The sequence below is a fragment of the Lynx rufus genome, unplaced genomic scaffold (genome assembly GCF_022079265.1).
Source record: "Lynx rufus isolate CCGP_SWC_20201006 ecotype Redwood Valley unplaced genomic scaffold, mLynRuf1.p SCAF_6, whole genome shotgun sequence".
NCBI classification, from domain to species: domain Eukaryota; kingdom Metazoa; phylum Chordata; class Mammalia; order Carnivora; family Felidae; genus Lynx; species Lynx rufus.
In genome coordinates, this window is record NW_025814878.1 from 61,165,819 (window position 1) to 61,178,428 (window position 12,610).

Here is a 12,610-nt window from a genome sequence, read left to right on the forward strand (position 1 = left end):
AAGATATAGGAGTGCTGATGCATACGGGCAATTGTATCCCAATGTTTATAGCAGCAATTTCAACAATAGCCAAATTATGGAAAGACCCTGAATGTGCATCCATTGATGAATGAATAAAGAAGTTGTGGTTTATATACACAATGGAATACTACTTGGAAATGAGAAAGAATGAAATACCGCCTTTTCTAGCAACATGGATGGAACTGGAGAGTGTTATGCTAAGTAAAATAAGTCATACAGAGAAAGACAGATACCATATGCTTTCAGTCTTATGTGGATCTTGAGAAACTTAACAGAAGACCATAGGGGAGGAGAAGGGGAAAAAAAGTTATAGAGAGGGAAGGAGGCAAATCATAAGAGACCTTAAAAACTGAGAATAAACTGAGGGTTGATGGGGGGTGGGAGGGAGGGGAAAGTTGGGATGAGCACTGGGTGTTGTATGGAAACCAATTTGACAATAATTTCATATTTAAAAAAAATTAAAAACATCTGGGAAAAAAACAAAAAATGTATATATATATAATAACCCCAGGGAGTATACAATAAATTGACAAATATAATTAATACTACATGCAAATATATACATATATATATACACACACACACATATATATATATACACACACAACTATACAACTATATGTGTATGTGTGTATATGTGTGTGTGTGTGTGTGTGTGTGTGTGTATAACTATACAACACGGAGAAGAGGCACTAGAAGAAAACTTACATTCTACTGAATATTATTTGCAGGTATGTATGTTATGTTTGCATTAATTTCTAAAAACTAAAAGTATTTTTTACACTTTTTTAATGTTTTTATTTATTCTTGAGAGAGAGAGAAAGAGAGAGACAGAACTCGAGTGGGGAAGGGGCAGAGAGCGAGGGAGACAGAATCCGAAGCAGGCTCCAGGTTCTGAGCTGTCAGCACAGAGCCCGATGCGGGGCTAGAACTCACGAACCATGAGATCATGACCTGAACTAAAGTCTGACAGTTTACTGACTGAGCCACCCAGGTGCCCCTAAAAGCTTATTTTAAAATAGCATGGTATCATGGTAATTGTGTTGAAAGAAACAATTTAGGTCATTGGAGAATCAAGATAGAACTAGTATAAAAAATCCATGTATGTGTGGAGATTTAATATACAATAAATGTGTCTCTTCAAATTAGTGACCTTTTTTTCCATTCAAAAGCCATAAACTTCATGATGCCTGGTTGAATATATGGGACCAAAAACAAAAGCCAAGAGAATCTATTCTTACAAAAATTTTTGTATAAATTTAAGCAGAAAGATAGAGATACTCTATTACTAATTATAAGAGATCTAGTTTCTGGTAAGTACATTCATGTCACAGCTTAATTGCAGTTTTTCTTCAAATGTTTTTTTCCAAAAATAGTTCAGAAATCTTTATGGTTAGGCTAGATATTTGTTTTCTTAATGTGACTTCTGCTTCCAGATATGAAGAAGCAGCTTGTATCAGATAAATCTTCCTAAAGAAAAATAATTAACAGCTCTATGAAAGTAAAAAAGAATATCTTTTTGGATTTATTTGACCAATCAGGGCACCCAAAACTTGAGGGACACTGATCTCATAGGAAAGGGAAAACAAACAAACAAAAGTCTTCCCCAAATATAGCTATACAGGGCAAAGGTCAAAGTACCCATTCAAAAAGTGACAGTTGAGAGCTAACTAACCAACCAGAGCATTTGGCAGCCTTGTGATATTAAGGAAACTAACAAACAAACAAACAAAAATTAGATTTCAGAGACTACCAAGAACCAATTGAATAGCCCAGGTTTTTATTTAAGATTCTTAAAACAAAATACTCTGGGAATCAGAGCAAATAAGAAATAGGCCAGCCCTACAAACACTAAAATACAGCCTCAAATCACCTTATTCTCTGATTAGATCACAATAACATTCTGTAAAAAGAAAAGTAGATCATTTATGCAAAAAAATATTTTTCACGGCTTCCAACAATTTTATACATAAAGGTCAGCAGCAAACAAGCAAACAAAACATTTGCCAGGTCTGACAAGGAATAGCATAAACTGATTAAAAATTAAGATATTAAAGGGGCGCCTGGGTGGCGCAGTCGGTTAAGCGTCCGACTTCAGCCAGGTCACGATCTCGCGGTCCGTGAGTTCGAGCCCCGCGTCGGGCTCTGGGCTGATGGCTCAGAGCCTGGAGCCTGTTTCCGATTCTGTGTCTCCCTCTCTCTCTGCCCCTCCCCCGTTCATGCTCTGTCTCTCTCTGTCCCAAAAAATAAATAAAACCGTTGAAAAAAAAAATTTAAAAAAAATTAAGATATTAAAAACAGAAAATAGAAATGGACTCATAAGTAATCAAGAAAATGGAGTTGTGTCAGTCTTAAAATAAATGATTAACACTAAGAAAATAGGTGATTAGATGGAGAATGTTATTAGAAAACCTATACACTTGTGAAAAAACTCTACAACTGAAATACATTAATGGAAATTAAGTACATAATATATTTAACACAAATTAGAAGCAGCATGAGAAAGACAGTGAGCTAGAAGATAGGTCACAGACTATATTAAGGTCAAAGCATAGAGATGAGAAAAATGAAAGATACCGAAAAGAATTTGGGGAAAGTTATAAGAAAGATGATAAAATCATATAGTTTAAATTTAACTGAGGTATCAGAAGACAGATGGGAAAACGGAAAAAGCATGATTAAATATATACTGTCAGGAATTTTCAATAGTAATAAATGACATTAAAAAACAGGCTCAAGTATTTCTAGGAACCCCCAGGTAGGTGATAGCAAAGAAAACTATACCTTGGAACATCATAGCAAAACTGCTCCAAATTAAAATAATAATAATAATTAATAATAAAAATAAATCTTACAATAATCCCCCAAAACCACTACATTTTCTGAAAGATTTTGAATATATGAAATATATTGAAACCTTTCACTGGATAATTCATTAAAGAATTTAGAGAAATTACAGTTGGTAAATGCTATTCTGTACTTAATCCATATCTTTCAAAGTTTATCCCTATCAAAAATTGTCACAAATTTTCTGGTTTAATATGAAATTACACCTAGATTATTGATAAATAACTGTCAATACATTTTTTTCATTTCCTCTTGTCGATTTGCCCTTTAACTAGAATTTATGAGTGTATATTAGTTTCCCAGTGTTGCCATATTAATAACCACAAAATCAGTGTCTTAAAACAACATAAATTTATTCCCTCACAGTTCTGGAGACAAAGAAGTCCAAAATCAAAATGTCAGTGAAGCCACACTGCCTCTAAAGACTTTAAAAAACAATCCTTCATTGCCTCCTATAGCTTCCCGTAGCCCCAGGTGATCCTTGTTTTACAGCTGTGTAATTCCAACTCTGTCACTGTCTTCACATGGCTTTTTTACTTTATATGTGTCACTATGTGTCCTCTCCTCTTTTAAGGACACCAGTCACTTATTCAGAGCTCCTCCTATTCTAGTATGAGCACATCTAAATTTAATAAGTTACATCTTTAGACATCCCAAATTCAAATAATGTCACATCCTGAGGTTCTCGAGGGACATGATCTTTGGAGGATTCTATTCAGTCCGCTACAAGGTGTGATTAAACAATTAATTTTGCTTGACTAGAACCTATTTTAACCTTGTGCTTCTATAAGCTCTGTTAATTGTAACAGCAGTCTAAGATAATGCTGAAGTACTTCTAAGATCTATATATGTCAAAGCAGAAAATCAGTAAGCATTCAAAGTAATTTTTGCTTAATTAACTTAAATACTTCTAATTTTCATTCATGCCTTACTGGATAGTATAGCAAGTGAATATAAAGAGATGACAGAGGCTGACTTAGGGTACTGTGTTTATTTTACTAGGCTGTTTATATATAATTTGAATAATAAATGTCTTCAAATTTATTTTTAAAATCACATTTTTTACTATTACTAACAGTGTGTTTTAGAGTAATTAGCATTGAAAACTAAAATCAAATAAAAATTAAAAATAAATATTGATTTGTACATTTATTTAGTGTAGCTCACCAGGAGGAAAAAGTCCCACAGACTTGGAAGAGTGTTTATCCAACTCTCCCCTTTCCATTTATACTTAAAACACACACACACACACACACACACACACACACACACACACACACACAACCACATTCATGTTTCTGCAAATTTCCTCTGAATTTATTAAAATCTATTTGATTACTTTCTAATTTTTAACTCTGGCTATTTGCATTCAGATATATTATTAGGATACATATTTTGTGGTGGAAGTAATCCTGACCAAAGTAGATTAATGGAAGAGTGTTCTATTAAATTTTGATGACCAAGATGTTTTAATGTCCTTTTCTAAGAATTAAATTGTTAAAAGAACTTACGAGCTTTCCCAGGAATTTTAAGGCTACAATCATTACCTAGTCAACCATCTTTTGTGAGTATCAGATATACTATTTAAAATGTGTTATTATTTTAAACTAATATGCTGAAATATTTGTAGAAGAAACAAGAGGATCACATAAGACCACATATAGTAAAAACAGTAAACCATACCTTATTTTACCATTTTTAAGTAACTATATCATAATCCATATGAATTCTTACAATGATGGAATTAAATAACTCATGCTTAGAATACTCCATGCATTGACCACACATAACTTGAAATATCAAACAACTACTGTTCCCACTAAAAAAAAAGGCCCAATTCCATTCAATCTGATCAATATATTCTGAAAAAAAATGTTGAATGGACTCAAGTTAAATAAGTTACTATGAATATAAAACTAAGATAAAGAATCTGTCAATATCAATTTGACTTTGGCATATGATGTGATTGTTTCAGTTAGAAGGTATTTGGTAAGAAGATTGAACTCTGAGAACAGTTCAAATATTCCTGGGTCTACAGTGAGCACATGTTCAAGACTTATAAATAATTCAAGCAAATCCTCATTTCCCTGGTAGTTGTTTAAGTGGTCTCTAGTAAAATAAAACAAAATAGAGAATATTTTAAGTGAATTAATGTAATGTTTATGAATCATAATGTTTTAGAAAAATAATTCTATGGTCAAAGATTAGTTCATGGCTTAAAAACCATGAATTGCAAATATATAAGTTAAAAAAGAATCCAACAACATTCAGAAGGAAGGTGAACTTTGTAAAAAACATGAGATGACATCTGACCTATTCCAAGTACCCAATAAAAAAAAATTCAAGACGGTCTGATTATTGCCAGCACAATTTTCTCTTCCTGGCCTTCATGAATCTTCTTACTTATGTTAAATTCAATTTGTATTCCAAAATATCTATCTTTTGACTTCTCTCCCTGTCATTCGTTCTTAGATTCCACTGGAGATACTAGTTTGTTGTCATTTTTGGGATGCAAATATACAGCACAATTAAATGGCCACAAAAAAGCTAAGAGCAATCACAACTCAGGAAATGAATCTAAATATTTAAATGAAAGAAGTCATTATTTCATTACCCTAAGAGGTCGTGGCCCTAATATACATTATTTATCCTTTTTTTAAATGCAAGCTGTACAAGTTACTCTTCCAAATATGCATCTTTATTCCTAGGGCTTTCACTCCAAGTTCCTATTATTAAAATAACAATAAATACTTTCATTGTTTTTCTATATTATAAAAAAAGAATGAAGCTGCTTGTTGATTTTAATGTAACTAAACACCTGAAGAAACTCCCCTGAAAATTTTATGTTATAACATTCATTTTATCATCATTATATCTATACTAAAGAAGAAGAAAAGACATTTTAAAACATTGTCTAGAATGAAGAACTCTTATTTATGGAAAATTTAACATATTAAATTATTTAAATAAATAAACTATTCTGTATATTCCCAGCTCAAATTGTAATGTAAGAAGTTCTGTTTCAACTAAAATTAATTAGAATGCAATCAATGAATTAAGGTTGGTAACCTACAGTGTGTAAAATATAATTTAGTGTATTTTCATCCATGAGTAAAAGCTGCCATTAAAGTTTGTTTTTCAGAACAAAGTGTGTTTTTCAGAACACACTGAGAAAAGTGTGTCCTTCTACAGATTGATATAGTAAAGCCTTCATGCCAAAAAAAAAAAAAAGAATAAAAAAGACATTGTGCCTTTATTACTGGACATAGCTGTCTTCCTAGAATTCAATCCAGGGTCCCAGTGATCCCTAATAAGTTATCCCAGGATGATTTATTGGTTTTAGAGGAAAAATCATGTGATGGAACAAATTTTTAACATGTATGTCCTAATTCAAGGCAAAGTGCTACATTCTGGGATATAATGTTAACAAGACAAGCAGTCATTGCTTTTACTCGGCTTATACCTTATGGCTTACAATATGTTTTGTTACTATTATGTTTTATTTTACCTCCAAATCATAGAAAGTGGATCAGTGCCTCAAAAGTGGTTCAACAAAGTAAAAATGTTGGGGCACATGGGGGGGCTCAGTTGATAAGTGACCAACTCTTGTTTTTGGCACAGGTCATGATCTCACTGTTTGTGTGCTTGAGCCCTGTCTCAGGCTCTGCACTGACAGCACAGAACCTGCTTGGGATTCTCTCTCTCCCTCTCTTTCTTCCTCCCTCCCATTCACTTTCTCTCTCAAAATAAATAAACTTTTTTAAAAAAATGAAAATGTTAAGTTTTATTGAGGTATAAATGATATTATTAAACTACACTTATTCATTCATTCATTCAAAATTCCAGTATAATTAACATCCAGTGTTATATTAGTTTCAGGTGTAAAATATAGTGATTCAACAATTCTATACATTATTCAGGGTTCATCATGATAAGTGTACTCTTAATCCCCTTCAACTATTTAACCCATCCCCTCACGCACCTCCCCTCTAGTAACTAATTTATTCTCTAATAGTTTAGAGTCTGTTTCTTGGTTTGTCTCTTTTTTCCTTTGCTCATCTGTTTTGCTTCTTAAATTTCACAAATGACTGAAATCATACAGTATTTCTCTTTCTGTGACTAACTTATTTCACTTAGCATTATACCCTGTAGATCCACCTATGCTGTTGCAAATGGCAAGATTTAATTCTTTACATGGCTGAGTAATATTCCAGTGTGTGTGTGTGTATCATGTCTTTATCCATTCAGATATCAATGGAGATGGGTTGTTTCCATACTTTGGCTATTGTAAATAATACAGTGATAAACATAGGAGTCCATATATCTTTTCCAATTCATATTTTCATACTCTTCGGGTAAAACTCAGTAGTGGAATTAGTGGATCATATGGTAATTCTATTTTTAAGCTTTTTAGGAATCTCCATACTGTTTTCACAGTGGCTACACCAGTTTCTATTCCCATCAACAGTGCACAAGGGTTCTTTTTTTTTTTCACATCCTTGCCAACAGTTGTTTCCTGTTAATTTTGAATTTTTTTTTTAATTTTTATTTTAGCCATTCTAAGATGTGAGGTCCTATCTCATTGTGGTTTTGATCTGCATTTCTCTGATGATAAGTAATGTTGAGCATCTTTTCATGTGTCTGTTGACCATCTGGATATCTTCTTAGGAGAAATATCTGTACACATCTTCTGCTCATTTTTTTTAAATTAACATTTATTTATTTTTGAGAGACAGAGAGAGACAGAGCATGAGCAGGAAAGGGGAAGAGAGAGAGAGGGAGACAACAGAATACAAAGCAGGGTCCAGGCTCTAAGCTGTCAGCACAGAGCCTGATGCAGGGCTTGAACACATCAGCTGTGAGATCATGACCTGAGCCAAAGTTGGATGCTTAACTGACTGAGCCACCCAGGCACCCCTGTCCTCTGCTCATTTTTAACCCATTTTGATGTTGAGTTGTATGAGTTCTTTATACATTTTGGATACTAACCCCTTATCAGATATATCATTTGTAAATGTCTTCTCCCATTCAGTAAGCTGTCTTTTAGTTTTGTTGATTGTTTCCTTTACTGTGCAGAGCTTTTTATTTTGATGTAGTTCCGATAGTTTAATTTTGCTTTTGTTTCCCTTACCAAAGGAGATATCTAAAAAAAATGTTGCTACAGTTCATATCAAAAAAATTACTCCTTATGTTCTAACAGTTTGTGGTTTCAGGTCTCACATTTATATCTTTAATCCATTTTTAATTTATTGTTGTGTATGGTATAAGAGAGTGGTCTAGTTTTCCCAATACCATTATTATTGTTTTTTATTGTTTATTTATTTTTGAGAGAGAGAGAGAGTACAAGTGGGGCAGGGGCAGAGAGAAGGGAACTGAGTATCCAAAGCGGGCTCTATGCTGACAGCACGATTTGGGGCTCGAACTTGCAAACTGTGAGATCATGACCTGAGTCAAGTTGGATGTTCAACCAACTGAGCCACCCAGGCGCCCCTTCCCAATACTATTATTTAAGATATCATCTTTTTCACTTTGTATACTCTTGCCTCTACTGTCATAGATTAATTGACCATATAAGTATAGGTTTATTTCTTGGCTCTCTATGGTGTTCTATTGAATTGTGTGTCTATTTTTGTGCAAGTACCATACTGTTTTCATTACTAATACTTCGTAGTATATCTTGAAATCTGGAATTGGGACACATCCAGCTTTGTTCTTTCTCAAGACTGCTTTGGCAATTTGGGGTATTTTTTGACTCCATACTAATTTTAGTATTATTTGTTTTAGTTCTGTGAAAAATGCTTTTGGTATTTTGAGAGGGACTGCATTGAATGAATATGTAGATTGCTTTTGTATGGACATTTTAACAATATTAATTCTTTCATTCCATGATCATTGACTATCTTTACACAGGTGTGTTTTGTCTTCAATTTATTTCCTCGATATTTTATAATTTTCAGGGGTGCCTGAGTGGCTCAGTCAATGGAGTGGCCGGCTTCGGCTCAGGTCATGATCTCACAGCTCATGAATTAGAGCCCCACATCAGGCTCTGTGCTGACAGCTGAGAATCTGGAGGCTGTTTCACATTCTGTCTCCATCTCTCTATGCCCCTCCCCTGCTTGCTCTCTCTATCTCAAACATAAATAAACATAAAAAATTAAAAAAAATTATAGTTTTTAGAGTACAGATTTTTCATCTCCTTGGCTAAGTTTATTTCTAGATATTTTATTCTTTTTGGTGCAATTGAAAATAAAGATATTTTGGAAATTCAAGACCTCAGAAATTTTACTATCTCCTGACAGCCAGGAGATCCTTCTTGACTCTTCACCATGAAAACCTAGTCGGTTTCCTGGAGGTAAAATCTACAAATGCCTCCCTAAAACTTCAGTCACCAAAAGCTCTCTCTCTCTCATATTTATGCATACTTAGTCTCTAGCAACTCAACAAATTTGCCATGTAAGTGTTCCTACTAGTTTATGAATCCAACAGCTTCTGTTCTAGGCAAGTGTATCTTGGCTGTAACTTTAAGTTTTCTGATGGGTCCAATAAAAGTCAGTGATTTTCAATTTGGTCTGCCTTTTCTTGTTGGTTTTCTCTTAGGTTATTATGTTACATTCATTGTAATTCTGATTCTTGTTCTCATTCATGTATGGTGTAACCACCTTTCCCAACCCCTATCTTCTCTCATAACTTTTCCCTTTGGTTTTTCCAGTATAAATAGGATATGCCTGGTTGTTTTTGTTTGTTTGTTTGTTTTATTATTCCTACTTGATTTTCTCTGACACCCTGTATCATTTTGTTGTCTATCATCACTTTTAGGAAGTTTTCAGCTATTATCACTTCAAATATTCCATCTGTTCCATTCTCTCTTTCTGCTCTTTCTAGTATTCCAATTATGCATGTTGTACCATTTCATGTTGTCCCATGGTTTTTGATTGGCCCATTCTACTATATTTCTTCTTTTTTTCTTTCTCCTCCCTAACTCCCTTCCTACTTTATTCCTTTCTTCTTCTTTCCTTTTTTTTCCTGTTTTTATTTCAGTTTTGGAAGTTTCTGCTGATATATCTTCAAGGCCTCTGATTCTTTCTCTCATTGTGTTGATTTTATTGAAGAAACCATCCAAGCATTCTCCATTTTTTATAATGTTTTTGACTCCTGGCATTTCCTTTTGATTCTTAGAGTTGCCATTTCTTTGCTAATATTACATATCTATTCTTACATGTTGTCTGTTAGAGACCTTAATATATGAATCATAAATTCCCTCCTTAATAAATAGGACATCTGTGTAATATCTGAGTCAAGTCTTCAGCCTGAGATCTTTTTGTTTGTTTTTGTTTGTTTGTTTGTTTGTTTGTTTTAGTTCTGTTTTGCTTTTCCTTTTGGTGGGCCTTAAGTGTGTTTTAAGGCCATGGGCTTCACAAGTGTTTCTCTAATGGTATAGTCTTTTTCCATCCTGTCTTTTATTCCATTCTCTGTCAGCAGTATTCATATGATTTCACTGAAATCCTGGCTCCTGTTGATTTTGATCAAAGCCCCCTTAGGTAAGACAGAAAGGCTACAGGGAAGGGGGGCATTAATGGAGAAATTTACTACCTCTAACTAGGATGAAGCTCTAGAAAAGTCTTTCTTTTCTTCTGACTTTTGTTATGTGGAAACTTCTGGTTATATTTCACAATGCTTGATCTTCTCCCCTTGCCAGAGGTAGAGAAGATTTTTCTCGTATCTTCACCATGTGAACCTACTGGGATTTCAGGAAGGAGCCCACAAAACAGTGGGACCCTTTAAATGTGTGGCCCTCCATACTTTCTTCACTGTCATGCTCTTCCACACTCAGCCTCAAGCTATTCATCAAAATTATCTCTGCTGTGTTTCATTAATTTAAGTTTCTACTGACCTATACAGAAGCTTATGCTTCAGATAGACAGACCTTGGCTGTGTCTCCATGGATAAGCATCTGTTTCTAAAGTTGAGTATAGTGATTTACCCTAATACCTCAGTTTAAATGGGACCAAAGAAAGTCCATACTTTCAGTCTGTCTCTATTTTTCTTATTTAGGGATGCAAGTGGGAACTTCTAAGTTCTTTACATGTCAGAATTAAAATTGGCAACCCAGCCCATTCTTGTTATTCACCTTTTCTGGCCCTTCTTCCTCTTCTGGACATCTAAATGCTAGACTTCCCTGTTAGGTTCTGTGTTATTTTCCTTCTCTATCCAAACTCCATGATTAAATAAAATTCTACAAACCCGTGGCTTTAATACTAAGTGTGCACAATTTCCAAAATTTCTATCTTTAACCTTAAAATTTCTACTGAGCCTTAGACTCATACACTTCATAAACACTCATGTTCTTACACACAATGTCATGTATCTATGTGTGTTGGGGTCGGGAGGGTAGATGTGAAATTTTCTGTGGAACATCTATAGAATTGTAGTTTAATAAGAGGAAGAATTAAGGTTTATGTCAAAAAATAGGACATACATAGAGTCACTGACCCTGAAGGCATGTTGTCAGTCAATGCCCATACCCAAAAAATAGCTAGCTTCAAGAAATATTTATCAAAAGAATGGAGAATAATTTGCAGTATATTCATGGCTAACTACTTACATGTATTATGAATTAAATTTATATTAACTTCAAAATATTTGCTAGTAATAAAAGCATTTTAAAATTAAACCATCATTTTGATTTTATTAGAATTAATTTTCATATATCTCATATATATGGTATCTTCTAAATAAAAACCTTAAATATATTAGGAAATTTCTGTGTAATACATTTCATTTTGTTTTTCTTTAAAGACTAATTGCTAAGGTCTCAGTGGGATATTGTGTCCAGAATGACAGCTTATTCCTAAGGAAATTCTAAGGTTTTAGTTAAAAATAAGGGAAAACAATGGTCTATGAGGAAATGAGAGAATGAAATTAGGAGACTATTGCATTGCATACATTTAAAATCCATTTTTTTCAAGTGAACTGATATACATGTATTTTGGAATACAGCATGTCCCTTTCTGTTATTTTTAGCAAAATGGATTCCTTGCTGTGGTAAGTGGAACAATTGTTAATTTCAGCTCAAAATGGATTCTACCAGAGCAGTAGGTAGTGTTTGCATTTAAGCTGCTGAACAGTTATTCAGTTCTATAAATAGTCCCAAATACTATGCTAAAGATTTTTCTCTTTAAAAAAATAAAGTTATTATAAGAATTGAAATAATATGTGTTGGTTGCCACTACACTTGTTATATTTTTTCTGATTTAATCTTCAAGATAACATATCAATGCAGGTATTATAGGACATATTTTATTGATATAAAAACTGAGTCCCAGAGAGACTATCTCACCTCAGGCAACATGGGAACTATATGCCAAGCTGATTTGGTCTGAGTTCTGTGTGATTCCCAAAGTCTATATTATTATTCCTTATATAATATTAAGTGCCTCATACAGTTGGATACTATTGTACATTTGTGTTCAGGTTCAACCTACGAGAACACATTCATACGTAAATATTAGCATGAATTCAATATTATGGGTTAGGGCAACCATTTAATGTAGCAATCAAATGTGGACACTTTTGAGCGTGAAAAGGATGCTATTAATTATGCCATGGCAGTAAATGTAGACCAGCATTGCTCTAAACATCCTAGGACATATGTTTACTCTAAAATTAGTAGAACTTTAGTATAATGCATTATATTATAAGCAGCACTCTCAACAATAGCCAAATTATGGAAAGAGCCTAAATG